This window comes from Trichosurus vulpecula, chromosome 4 (assembly GCF_011100635.1).
Source record: "Trichosurus vulpecula isolate mTriVul1 chromosome 4, mTriVul1.pri, whole genome shotgun sequence".
In the NCBI taxonomy this organism is placed as follows: Eukaryota; Metazoa; Chordata; class Mammalia; order Diprotodontia; family Phalangeridae; genus Trichosurus; species Trichosurus vulpecula.
This window is the reverse complement of record NC_050576.1, coordinates 189197057-189210469: the sequence shown is the minus strand read 5'-3', so window position 1 is coordinate 189210469 and position 13413 is coordinate 189197057. Positions and strand designations below refer to the sequence as shown.

General features: G+C 36.8%; 1 pseudogene; it reads right to left on the bottom strand.

The window, feature by feature from the left end:
* Positions 1-12805: 12805 nt before the first annotated feature.
* Positions 12806-13163, bottom strand: LOC118849085 (annotated as a pseudogene).
* Positions 13164-13413: the final 250 nt, after the last annotated feature.

Here is a 13413-nt window from a genome sequence, read left to right as displayed (position 1 = left end):
AGCAGTTAGGATGTCCGTGATGACATGTGAGAGAGAGAGTAGTTGTGGTAGGGTCTTTGTAAGGGAAAAGGGGAAGCCAGATTGGTACACATTGAGAGAATGGGTAGTGAAAGCAATGGATTATAAGCAAGCATTTTCAAGTTTTGCTGTGAAGGTGAAATAAGAGACAGGAATTTAGCTGGATGGAATAGAAGGGGCAGGTAGAGGCTTTTAAAAATCACCACAGAAACTATCTGGGAGACCTGTGTGTATACTTGCAGACAAATGTAATTGCAAATTGCAGCCTTTTGGTGGGCATCTCAATCTCACAATATCCAAAACAAAATTCATTATCTTTTCCCTTCTCTAATTCTACCCCTCTTCCTAAGTTTCCCATTTTGTGTTTTGTTTTTAAACCACTATGGTCTTCTCATCAAATTCTCATTAAAATCTTGGATTTGTCTTGGACTCCTCTCTTCGCCTCAGTATACCTATAGGCAATAGTGTTGCATAGTGTTATCAGTGCTAGCTCCATAACATTTCATCTCCATCCCTTCTTTCCACCAATATGGCTACCAACTGTCTTCATTCAGGCCTTTAATATCCCTTTTACCTAGACAGGTAGTTTAAAATTTTTTTTGATTATGCACCCCCAGTATTTGTTTTTTTATTATAATGTCTACAGTAACTTTATTTAATTTTTAGTTTATAACATTCAGTTCCACAAGTTTTTCAGTTCTAAATTTTCTCCCCCTTCCTCTCCTCTTCCCTCCCCCCCAAGATGGCATGTAATCCGATATCAGTTCTACATATACCTTCACATTAAACTTATTTACACAATAGTCAAGTTGTAAAGAATTATAACCAATGGAATGAATCATGAGAAAGAAGAAACAAAACCAAAAAAGAAGAAAAAAAAAGGGAGCAAATAGTTTGCCTCAATCTGCATTCAGACTCCATAATTCTTTCTCTGGATGTGGATAGCTTTTTCTCATGAGTCTTTTGGAGCTGTCTTTGAACCTTGTATTGCTGAGAAGAGCCAAGTCTATCAAAGTTAGTCATCACAGATACCATGTGTCTGTAATCATGTATAATGTTCTCCTGGTTCTGCTCCCCTCACTCAGCATCAGATCACGTAAGTCTTTCCAGGTTATTATGAAGTCCATCTGCTCCTCATTTCTTATAGCACAGTAGTATTCCATTGCATTCATATAATACAACTTGTTTAGCCATTCCCCAATTGATGGACATCCCCTTGATTTCTAATTCTTTTCCACCACAAAAAGAGCTGCTATAAATATTTTTGTACACATGGGTCCCTTTCCCCCTTGTATGATCTCCTGGGTCAAAGAGTATAAACATTTTTATAGCCTTTTGGGTATAGTTCCAAATTGCTCTCCAGAATGGCTGGATCAGTTCACAACTACAGCAACAATGTAGCACTGTTCCTGTTTTCCCACATCTCCAATGTTTATGATTTTCCTGTTTTGTTATGTTAGCCAATCTGACAGGAGAGATGTGGTACCTAAGAGTTGTTTTGATTTGTATTCTCAAATCAGTAGTGATTTAGAGCATTTTTTCATATGCCTATAGATATATTTAATTTCTTCCTCTGAAAACTGCCTGTTCATATCCTTTGACCATTTCTCAATTAAGGAATGACTTGTATTCCTATAAATTTGACTCAGTTCTCTGTATATTTTAGATATGAGGCCTTTATCAGATACACTAGTTGTAAAAATTCTTTCCCAATTTTCTGCTTCCCTCCTAATCTTTGTTGCGTTGGCTTTGTTTGTACAAAAACTTTTTAATTTAATATAATCAAAATATCTATTTTGCATTTTGTAACACTCTCTGTCTCTTGTTGGGTCATGAATTCTTCTCTTCTCCATAAATTTGACAGGTAAACTGTTCCTTGCTCTCCCAAATTGCTTATAGTATCAGCCTTTATATCCAAATCGTGAACCCATTTTGACTTTATTTTGATATACGGTATAAGATATTGGTCTATGCCCAGTTTCTGCCATACTGTTTTCCAGTTTTCCCAGCAGTTTTTGTGAAATAGTGAATTCTTAACCCAGAAGCTGCATTCTTTGGGTTTATCAAAGAGTAGGTTGCTATAGTCATTCACTACTGCATCTTGTGTACCTAACCTACTCATTCCACTGATCCACCACTCTGTTTCTTAGCCAGTACCAAGTAGTTTTGAGGACTACTGCTTTATAATACAGTTTAATATCTGGTATGGCTAGGCCACCTTCCCTAGCATTTCTTTTCATTAATTCGCTTGATATTCTGGACCTTTTGTTCTTCCAGATGAATTTTGTTATTTATCCAGCTCCATAAAATACTTTTTTGGTAGTTTGATTGGTATGGCACTGAATAAGTAAATTAATTTAGGTAAAATTGTCATTTTTATTCTATTAGCTCGGCCTAACCATGAGCAACTGATGTTTTTCCATTTGTTTAGATCTGACTTTATTTGTGTGAAAAGTGTTTTGTAATTGTGTTCATATAGGCCCTGGGTTTGTCTTGGCAGGTAGACTCCCAGATATTTTATAGTGTCTACAGTAACTTTAAATGGAATTTCTCTTTCTGTCTCTTGCTGTTGGTAATATATAGGAATGCTAAGGATTTTTGTGGGTTTATTTTATACCCTGCAACTTTGCTAAAGTTTTTTTTTTATCATTTCAAGTAATTTTTTACTTGATTTTTAGGATTCTCTAAGTAAATTATAATATCATCTGCAAAGAGTGATAATGTAGTTTCTTCTTTTCCTATTCTAATTCCTTCAATTTCTTATTCTTTTCTTATTGCTAGAACTAACATTTCTAGTACCAAATTGAATAATAGGGGTGATAATGGACATCCTTGTTTCACCCCTGATCTTATTGGGAATGCATCTAGCTTATCCCCATTACATATAATGCTTGCAGATGGTTTTAGCTAAATGCTGCTTTCATTTTAAGGAAGATTCTGTTTATTCCTATGCTACCAAGTGTTTTTAATAGGAATAGGTGTTGTATTTTGTCAAAAAGCTTTTTCTGCATCTATTGAGATAATCATATGGTTTCTGCTAGTTTTGTTGCTGCTATGATCACTTGTGCTGAAAGTTTTCCTAATATTGAACCAGCCTTGCATTCCTGGAATAAATCCTACCTGGCCATAGTGTATTATTCTCGTGATAAGTTGCTCTAATCTTTTGGCTAATATTTTACTTAAAATTTTTGCATGAACATTCATTAGGGAAATTGGTCTATAATTTTCTTTCTCTGTTTTGATTCTTCTTTTGACTCTTCGTTTTGATTTGTGTCATAAAAAGAATTTGGTAGGACTCCTTCACCTAGTTTACCAAATAGTCTATAAAGTATGAGAATTAATTATTCTTTAAATGTTTGATAGAATTCACTTGTAAATCCATCTGGCCCTGGAGATTTTTTGTAGGAAGTTCATTGATGGCTTGCTCAATTCCTTTTTCTGAGATGGGGTTATTTAGGTATTTTGCTTCCTCTTCTGTTAATCTAAGCAGTTTATGTTCTTGTAAATATTCATCCATTTCTCTAAGATTATCAAATTTATGGGCATGCAGTTGGGCATAATAATTCCTAATTATTGTTTTAATTTCCTCTTCGTTGGAGGCGAATTCACCTTTTTCATTTTTGATACTGGTAATTTGGTTTTCTTCTTTTTTTAAATCATATTGACCAAAGGTTTATCAATTTTGTTGATTTTTTCATAAAGCCAGCTCTTTGTTTTATTTATTATTATTATTAGTTCAATAGTTTTCTTGATTTCAATTTTATTAATCTTTCCTTTGGTTTTCAGTATTTCTAATTTGGTATTTAGTTGAGGATTTTCAGTTTGTTCTTTTTCTAGCTTTTTCAGTTGCATGCCCAATTCATTGTTCTCCTTTTTCGCTATTTTATTCATGTAAGCATTCAGAGATATAAAACTTCCCCTAAGAACTGCTTTTGCTGTATCCCATAAGTTTTGATATGTTGTCTCATTATTGTCATTCTCTTGAGTGAAGTTATTTATTGTTTCTATGATTTGTTCTTTAACCCACTCACTCTTATGATTAGATTATTTAGTTCCCAATTCTTAGTCTGTCTTTCCATGGTCCTTTATTATAAGTAATATTTACTGCATCATGATCTGAAAAGGATGCATTGTCTATTTCTGCCTTTCTGCACTGGATTGTGAGGTTTTTATGCCATAGTACATGGTCACTCTTTGTGTATGTGCCACGTACTGCTGAGAAAAATGTATATTCCTTTCTGTCCCCATTCAGTTTTCTCCAGAGGGCTATCGTATCTACCTTTTCTAAAGTTCTATTTACCTCCTTAACTTCTTTCTTGTTTATTTTGAGGTTAGATTTATCAAGTTCAGAGAAAGGGAGGTTGAGGTCCCCCACTAGTATAGTTTTGCTGTCTGTTTCTTGCTGTAACTTCCTTAACTTCTCCTCTGAGAATTTGGATGCTGTGCTATTTGGTACAGATATGTTAGGTAATGATATTTTTTCATTGTCTGTGGTGTCTTTTATCAGGATATAATTTTCTTCCTTATCTCTTTTAATTACATCTGTCTTTGCTTTTGCTTTGTCTGAGATTAGGATTGCTACCCCTGCTTTTTTTTACTTCAGCTGAAGCATAATATATTCTACTCCAGCCTTTTACCTTTATCATGGGTGTATCTCCCTGTTTCAAATATGTTTCTTGTAAACAACATATTGTAGGATTTGGGATTTTAATCCATTCCACTATCCACATCCATTTTATGTGAGAGTTCATCACATTCACATTCACAGTTATGATTACTGCCTGTGTCTTTTTTTCTATCCTATTTCCTCCCATGTTTATGTTTTTATTTTTCCCTTTTCCCTTCCGCTCCTCAAAAGTTTTCCTTTTGACCGCCACCGCCCTACATATTCCCTCCCTTTTAGCCCCCCCATCTTACCCTTTTCCCTTACTCCTTCTTCCCTCCCTTCTAACCCCCCCCCCCCTTTTCTTTCCCCTTCTGCTCCTACTTGCTTGTAGGGCAAGTTTGATTTCTGTACTTAACAAAGTATGTTATTCCCTCCCTGGACCAAATCCAATGCCCATACAATAATTACACTAATGTAAAGGAAAAAACAATTTGGGCTCAAGAATTATGATCCAATTCAGTGATCAGTCATAATTCCAGAAGACTGATGATGAATATGCTTCCTAATTTTTAGCAGAGAGTGATAGATTAGAGGTGGAGAATAAGTCATATATTTTTTCAGACATCTAGTAATATGCTAGAGCCAGCTGGTATTGATTGTCAGATTTTGAGTATGGGCATTTTATATGTTGGAAATTGTCAAGCGCTGCAAATCAGGGATTGATTTATTATTTTGTTGATTGTCTAGACTAGTGGTGTCAAACTCAAGTAGAGTTGGGGCCACTGAACAGTACATAAGGATCCTTGCCAGTAGAATGTTGACTTAGAAAACCACATATTAACAGTATCTATGTTCAATTGTATTTTTATCTAAGTGTTTCTCAATTAAATTTTAATCTGGTTAGGGCATTGTGTTTGACACCTCTGGTCTCAAATTTAAAGGAATTGAGAAGTGTTAATAATACATATTTCACCTAAAAGTATCCCACACATACTTTTTTTAATGGAGAGCTGGTTGTTAAACATTTATCAGTACACCACTGGACACAGCTCATTTTTAAATTTGCTTTGTTTGAGTACGCTTATTTGTTATAAGAGAAGACTTTTATTTTTAGAATAGAAACTAATAATGATGAAAATAAAAGATTATCAAAGAATCATTAAAAATATACAGAAGAGAATACAGGGGAGTTCAGAAGAGGACACAAACCCGACAGTTTTGACATTATGTTAAATGTAATTTACTCTTTAAAAAACTTTCACATACAGTCCTTTTATATTTAAATATTCATGTTTGTTACGTTTGTGAAATGTTTACAATTCCTTCATAATTTTAAAAAAGTGATAAAGAGAAGGCCTTTTTTTTTTTTTCAAAGGATTGAGGAGACCTGGGAAAGTTTGTAAACAGGCGGTAAGGAGGCATTGGAGAAGAGGGACAATTATGAAATTGAAGAGTTGATTCCTGGAGCAAGGTTCTACAGGGAAGCAGGAAGGAAATGGATCAAGGACATAAATGGATAGAAGGATTATTCCTAGGAAGTAATACAGGTACATCTTCTCTAATAACTCAAGGGAAGGAGAAATGGGCAATGAAAAGTGATAAGGGGGAGGAGAGAGATATTGAAGAAACTATGTCAAATTCAATTTTCTCTGTAAACTACATAGCTCAGTAATCTGCTGTAAGTGTGCAGTGTTGAGATTTTGTTGGGGGCTTAAGTGGAAAAAAATTAAAACAGTTGCTGAGGAGAAGACTTAGGAAGAATCAGCAAAAATAGAGTGGCTTGCTTTCCCTTGGTTGGTTTTGTGGAGGCCACATGATACCTGGAGTCATAGTGAAAGATGTGGACCAACAGAAGTTTGTCAGGGCTTTGGTTACCTTCCTAGAAAATCAAGGAAGCTGTAAGTCCTCAAATTTGTGTATATGGTAAAATGGGCTAAACATATAAGGAGCTGACTCTCTACCATGAGAACTGGTTCTACACACAAAGTTCCACAGTCCGGCACCGTACCTCTGAGGTGGTGCAGGTATAGGATCCATCATCAAGATCTATGGTGGGGGCACCATGCAGTGAGGTCATGCCAGTCAATTCATCAGAGACTCTGAAAGTGTTGCCCAAAGAGTCTTGCAAGCTGTGAGGGTTACATGGAGGCCTCAAGATGGTGGAGAAGGACTAGGATAGGGGCCAAAAGCTGATACCTCAGGGACCGAGAGACCTGGATAGAATTGCTGGACATGTGGTTGGCAACTGCCAACAACAAACTTTAGAATGAACCATACTAGATTGATTAATAAAAGGCTTTGTTTATTAAAAAAAAAAAGTGAAAGGCTCCAGGTAGGAAGGCTACTGCTGTAGTCTAGGTGAGAGGTGGTAAGGGCTTGAATTAGTTTGGTGGCTTTGTGTGGTAAGGGGTCAATGTATTCAGGAGATGTAGAAATAGAATCAAGATTTGGTGAGGCGCTGTGGTACAGTAGAATGATCTCTGACTTTGGAGCCAGAGGAACTGAGTTAGAATCTGGGCTCTACCATTTACTGACTGTAACTTTGCTTAATTCACTCAGCCTCTCTCAGCCCCAGCTTCCTCAACTATGGTCTAGATGGTCTCTGAGATCTTTTCCAACTCTAGATATGTGATTCTATGATCTTATGATAAGATTTGGCAACTGATGGAATATGTGGAGTGAACGTGAAACATTTCTTTGGATAGTAAAGAGTTAACTGACAAAGTTGTCATCCAAAAAAGTCTTAATAGGCTAGAACAATGGGACTAAACTAATGCAATGAAACTTAATAAGGAAAAAAATTAATTCCAATATATAAAATAGGTTCCAGCAACAGTTAGAACTGAATGTGGAACAACTTATTGGTTTAAGATTGGAAGAGGATTACAAGAAGGCTGCGTATTGTCACCTTATTTATTTAACTTATATGCAGAGTACGTCATGTGAAATGCAAGACTAAGTGAATAAAAAACTGTAATTAAGGTGGCTGGGAGAAATATGAACAATCTCAGGTAGGCAAATGATACCCCTCTGTTAGCAGAAAGTGAAGAGGAATTAAGAAGCCTCTAGAGGAGGGTGCAAAAGCTGGCTTCAAGATTAACATTAAAAAAAAAACAACACATCTTGGCACCTGGTCCCATCACTTCATGGCATATAGATGAAGAAAACATGGAAGCAGTGTCAGATTTTATATTCCTGGGCTCAAAGATCATTGCAGACATCGACTGCAGCAATGAACTTAAAGGACATCTGCTTCTTGGAAGGAAAGCTGTGGCAAATCTGGACAGCATTCTGAAAAGCAGACACATCACCTTGCTGACAAAGGTCTATGTAGTCAAAGTTGTGGTTTTTCTAGTAGCAGTGTATGGTAGCTATGATAATTGGACTATAAGGAAAGCTATATGCCACTGAATCAATTCTTTCAAATCTCCAGCAGCAGCTGGAGAAGACTTTTTTTTAAAAATTTAAATAAATTTATTTTTTATTTTTAGTTTATAGCACTCAATTCCACAAGTTTTTGGGTTCTAAATTTTCTCTCCCTCCCTCTCCTCCCCTCCCCCCCTCCCACCAAGACAGCATGTAATCCTATGTAGGTTCTACATACACCTTCACATTGAACTTACATACATAATAGTCCAGTTGTAAAGAAGAATTATAACCAATGGAATGAATCATGAGAGAGGAGAAACAAAACCAAAAAAGAGGGAAAAAAAGAGAACGAATAGTTTGCCTCAATATACATTCAACTCCATTATTCTTTCTCTGGATATGCATAGCTTTTTCCATCATGAATCTTTTGGAGCTGTCTTTGAACCTTGCATTGATGAGAGGAGCCAAGTCTATCAAAGTTAGTCCTTACAGATACTGTGTGTCCATAATCATGTATGATGATCTCCTGGTTCTGCTCCCCTCACTCAGCATCAGTTCATATAAGTCTTTCCAGGTTGTAATGAAGTCCATCTGCTCCTCATTTCTTATAGAACAATAGTATTCCATTACATTCATATACCACAACTTGTTTAGCCATTCCCCAATTAATAGGCATCCCCTTGATTTCCAATTCTTTTCCACCACAAAAAGAGCTGCTATAAATATTTTTGTATGTGCTGGTCCATTTCCCATTTGTGTGATCTCTTTGGAATACATCCCAAGAAGTGGTATTGCTGGGTCAAAGGGTATGCACATTTTTATAGCCCTTTGGGCGTGGTTCCAAATGGCTCTCCAGAATGGTTGGATCAGTTCACAGCTCTATCAGCAATGTAACAATGTTCCTATTTTCCCACATCTTCTCCAATATTTATGATTTTCTTGTTTTGTTATGTTAGCCAATCTGACAGGAGAGATGTGGTACCTAAGAGTTGTTTTGATTTGCGTTTCTCAAATTAGTAGTGATTTAGAGCATTTTTTCATATGCCTATAGATATCTTTAATTTCTTCCTCTGAAAACTGCCTGTTCATATCCTTTGACCATTTCTCAATTAAGGAATGACTTGTATTCCTATAAATTTGACTCAGTTCTCTGTATATTTTAGGTATGAGGCCTTTATCAGAGACACTGGTTGTAAAAATTCTTTCCCAATTTTCTGCTTCCCTCCTAATCTTTGTTGCATTGGCTTTGTTTGCACAAAAACTTTTTAATTTAATATAATCAAAATATCTATTTTGCATTTTGTAACACTCTCTGTCTCTTGTTGGGTCATGAATTCTTCCCTTTCCCATAAGTCTGACAGGTAAACTATTCCTTGCTGGAGAAGACTTTTGTGAGTGCCTTGGACAGCAAACAGGTCAAATCAGTCAGTACTTAAAGAAATTAATTCAGGCTGTTCACTGGAAGGTCAAATACTGAAGCCGAAGCTTAAATACTTTGGCCACATAATGAGAAGTCAGGACGAATTGGAAAAGACCCTGATGTTGGGAAAGATTGAAGGCAAAAAGAAAAGAGGACAGCAGAGGATGAGATGAATAGATAGGGAAACAACGAATGTCAACTTGGACAGACTTTGAGGGATAGAGGAGGTTAAAAGGGCCTGGTGTGTTATGTTCATGAAGAATTGGACATGACTGAACAACATCAACAAAAACAATCAACTGCCTTGAGGGCCCAATTTTTTTTTTTATTTTGCCTTTCTTTTTATCCCCAGCGTTTAACATGGTACCTGACACATAGTAAGCATTTCATAATGCTTTTCCAGATTGACTGGCAAGCATAAGATAAGGAGATGTGCCTAGATGACAATTATCTGAAAAATGTCTTGTTTTATTGAATTGTGGACCCAATAGAAGTCAGTGGGCGACATGGAAGCTAAAATGCCAACTCGATCTCTTAGGCTGAATTTAGAAGAGTATAGTGTCCAGAGGAAGGGAATCATTGGTCTTAGACTCTGCCTTGTTTAGACTATGCCTGCAGTATTCTTTCTGGCCACTTCATCTTAGGTAAGACATTAACAAGCTTCAGCACAGCTTGAGGAGGGTAACAGGGATGATAAGGTAACTAAAGACAAAATCCCTGCAAGGATTGCTTGAAGGAATTTGGAAATGTATAGCCTGGAGAAGAGAAGGTTTAGAAGTAAAAGGTGGTCCTTCACATATGCATATTTGATACTTATCGCATGAAAGAACTACATTTAATCTGCTTTGCAGGGTAAACTGTAGAACTCAGAGGAGTGGTTGAAAGCTGTAAGAGGCCAGTTTCAGCTTGATGTAAGGAAAATATTCCTAACAATTAGAGTTGTGCAAAAGTAGAATGGACTGCTGGGGCAAGTAGTGGATCTTCTTTCATCGGATATCTTTAAGTGGACCCTGATTAATCAGTTTATAGGCATGTTGTAGAGAAGACTTCATTCAAGTATGTTGTTGTTCAGTCATTTCAGTTGTGTCCAACTCTTTGTGATGCTATTTGGGGTTTCCTTGGCAAAGATGCTGGAGTGGTTTGCCATTTCCTTCTGCAGCTCGTTTGACAGATGAAAAAACTGAGACAATAAGATTTAAGTGACTTGCCCAGGGTCTTACAGGTAGTGTCTAAAGCAGGAATTGAACTCGGGTCGTCCTGACTCCAGATCTGGACCTCTATCCACTGTGCCTCGCTGCCCCTTTCAGGTATAGGAGAAACTAAAAGATATCTAAAGGTTCTTCCAACTCTGGCATTCTGTGATGTAGATTCATTTTTGCTCCTTTCAGCTAGTATTAAACCTATATCTCTATGTTGTTAGACACTACTCTTTACTATGCCTAGGAGTAACTGCTTTTTGGTCTTTTCCCACTTCACAGTGTTGTCGTATGTGAAAACAGTGTTTAAATGATAAAGTACAGTATAGATATAAAGTAGTGAGATTATTATAGTACTTAGAATTTCTGTGTTACTTACATAATTGTTTCCTCAACCAGATTACAAGTTCTTTCAGGGTAAGGAGTAGGTTACATAAAGATTAACATTTGTAACTACATTTGCAAAATTGTTTCTTCACAATAACCCTGTGAAATAGGTAATGCAGGCATCCTCTTCATTTTACTGAATGAAAAACAGCTTCTGAAGGATGAAGTGATTTACCTTGATAATGCATCTGGTTAGCATATAAGATGAGTTTCAAAGTCAGATTGGTTTCCTAGCTCCAGGACCACAGCTCTGTTAGCTTCACCAGACTGGCATTTAAGTGGTACAGTGGATAGAGCACTAGACCTGGAGTTTGGGAAGACGAAAGTTCAAATCCAGCCTCAGACGCCAGGTGTGTAGCCTGAGGTAAGTCATTTAACCTCTGTTTGCCTCAGTTTCCTCATTTGTAAAATGGTGGATAATAATAGTACCTACGTCCCAGGCTTGTGAGAATCAAATGAGATAACTGTAAAGCACTTTATAAATGCTAGGCATTTTTATTTAAAATTCTTCATAGTGTGGTTCTAGCCTATGTTTCCAGACTTATTTCACTTTATTTCCTTTTTTACACTCGCCTTGGTCTAGCCAGTATGGTCTACTTGTTTCCTAATGTCATTATAATTGTATATACTACCTCTTGGCTTTTTTGCCTTTACACAAGCTCTCCTTGCTCTGGCATAGAATGAACTTCCTTGTTTTCACCTGTTAGAATCCTTAAGTTCTTTTAAGTCATATCTCAGGTGCCATTTCCTATGTACCACCTGCCTTTTTTGATTCTCTGCCTTCCCAGGTTGTTAGTGCTCTTTCTCCCTCCTCAAATTATCATGTATCCCAAAAAGAACACAAGTTTCTTGAGAGCAGAGGCTATTTTTCATTTCATCTCTATACCCCAATGCTAATACAATGCTTTGCATCTAATGGATCCTTAATAAGTATTCGTTGATTGAAATTCTTAATAAATGTTTACTGGATTAATAAATACCTGAACACCCTTAAAATTTGTGGTTCTTTATAACTTTATTTTCCTACAACAACACTATGAAGTGGTGGGGCAAGGATTATTCCCATTTTATAGCTTATATAAATGTAAAATTACTTGATTGTTTCTTAATTAAAAATTCTGGCATTCTTTTATTTAACTGTAACCTTCTATCATTCCATCTCTGTGCCTCACCCCTCTTAAACCTATTCTTCATTCTCACTGAGACCTCAAGCCTCTCCAGTCCTTGTTACTTTCAAAGGCCATTCTTCCTCTATAACTTTACTTTCTACCTTCTCCAGTCATGATCCTAGAGTTAGCTCATTTAACTCTACCACTGTCCTCTGTTATTGAAACCTTTATCTCCTTATATTGTCTCTGGTGATCCTTGCCAAATCCCATTCCTAAATGATTGCCTCCATATGCCTCCCCTATTTCTACTCAAGTGCAGCTAAATGGAACTAGGAGAACAGCTGGGCTAACTGTATACCTTACAGGTTTCTGTTAAGTAATCTCAACTGTTCCCTCACCACAATAAGGCTGTCCTTTTATTCCTTCCTAACTAATTGTCTAGATCGCTCCATGCAGAAGCTATTCCAAGTCATTTCTCAAGGTTCCCACCCTTCCCTCCCAGCTTCTCAGTTTAGAACTTGCTTATTTATTGAGAATATTGAGGCTATTTGCCATGAGTTCCATCTTAATTTTGTTTTCTAATTTTTCCTCTCTTGCTCTTTTAATTTTTAAAATCTTTTTTTTTGCTCTTTTAAAAGATTGTCTTTCTTTAGTTCTTCTAGGCATTCTTTTTTTTTTTTGGAATTTTTAAGAATGTTTTTTAATGATAATCATGTATATCACAAACTTTCATTGGCGGAATCACTTCTCCAGTTCAGAATTTTATCACCTGGAAATATTTTGGGTTTCTTTTCAATGATGCCATATGGCCTAGTTTGTACATAGTATTTGACATAATAGTGAACAATCCAGGCTGGTATAAGGAAATTAGTAAAAACGAACATTCCATTTTGGTATGCCTTAAAAGCAAATCTCCTCTAGATGGAGAAGCCCAACCAAGCTGCCTGCCAGGGCAGTACAGGCTCCCAGGGGCTCAGCTCCTGGCCCTTCAGCCACCATCTGTTCAGGGTGTGCAGCTGCTCCAGCCACAGCTTCTTGTCTGGTGTGAACCTCAACATCTCCTTGATCTCGCTGCCTAGAACAAACTGGGTCAAGCCGCAGAAACCCTGCGGCTTGTACTAAGTACGGGACAGTACTAAGCGGTGCTGGTGCCTGGTGATGATCTCTTCTAGGAATTCTTGTTGGGTTTGTGTCTGATCTGCATTTGTCTCTGAAGCTTTGCTTATAGATGTTTTCAAGTCATTGCTTTCTGAGATTTTGCCTTGAGTTTCTCTGTCACCATAGTAGCTATTTATGGTCAAGTTCTTT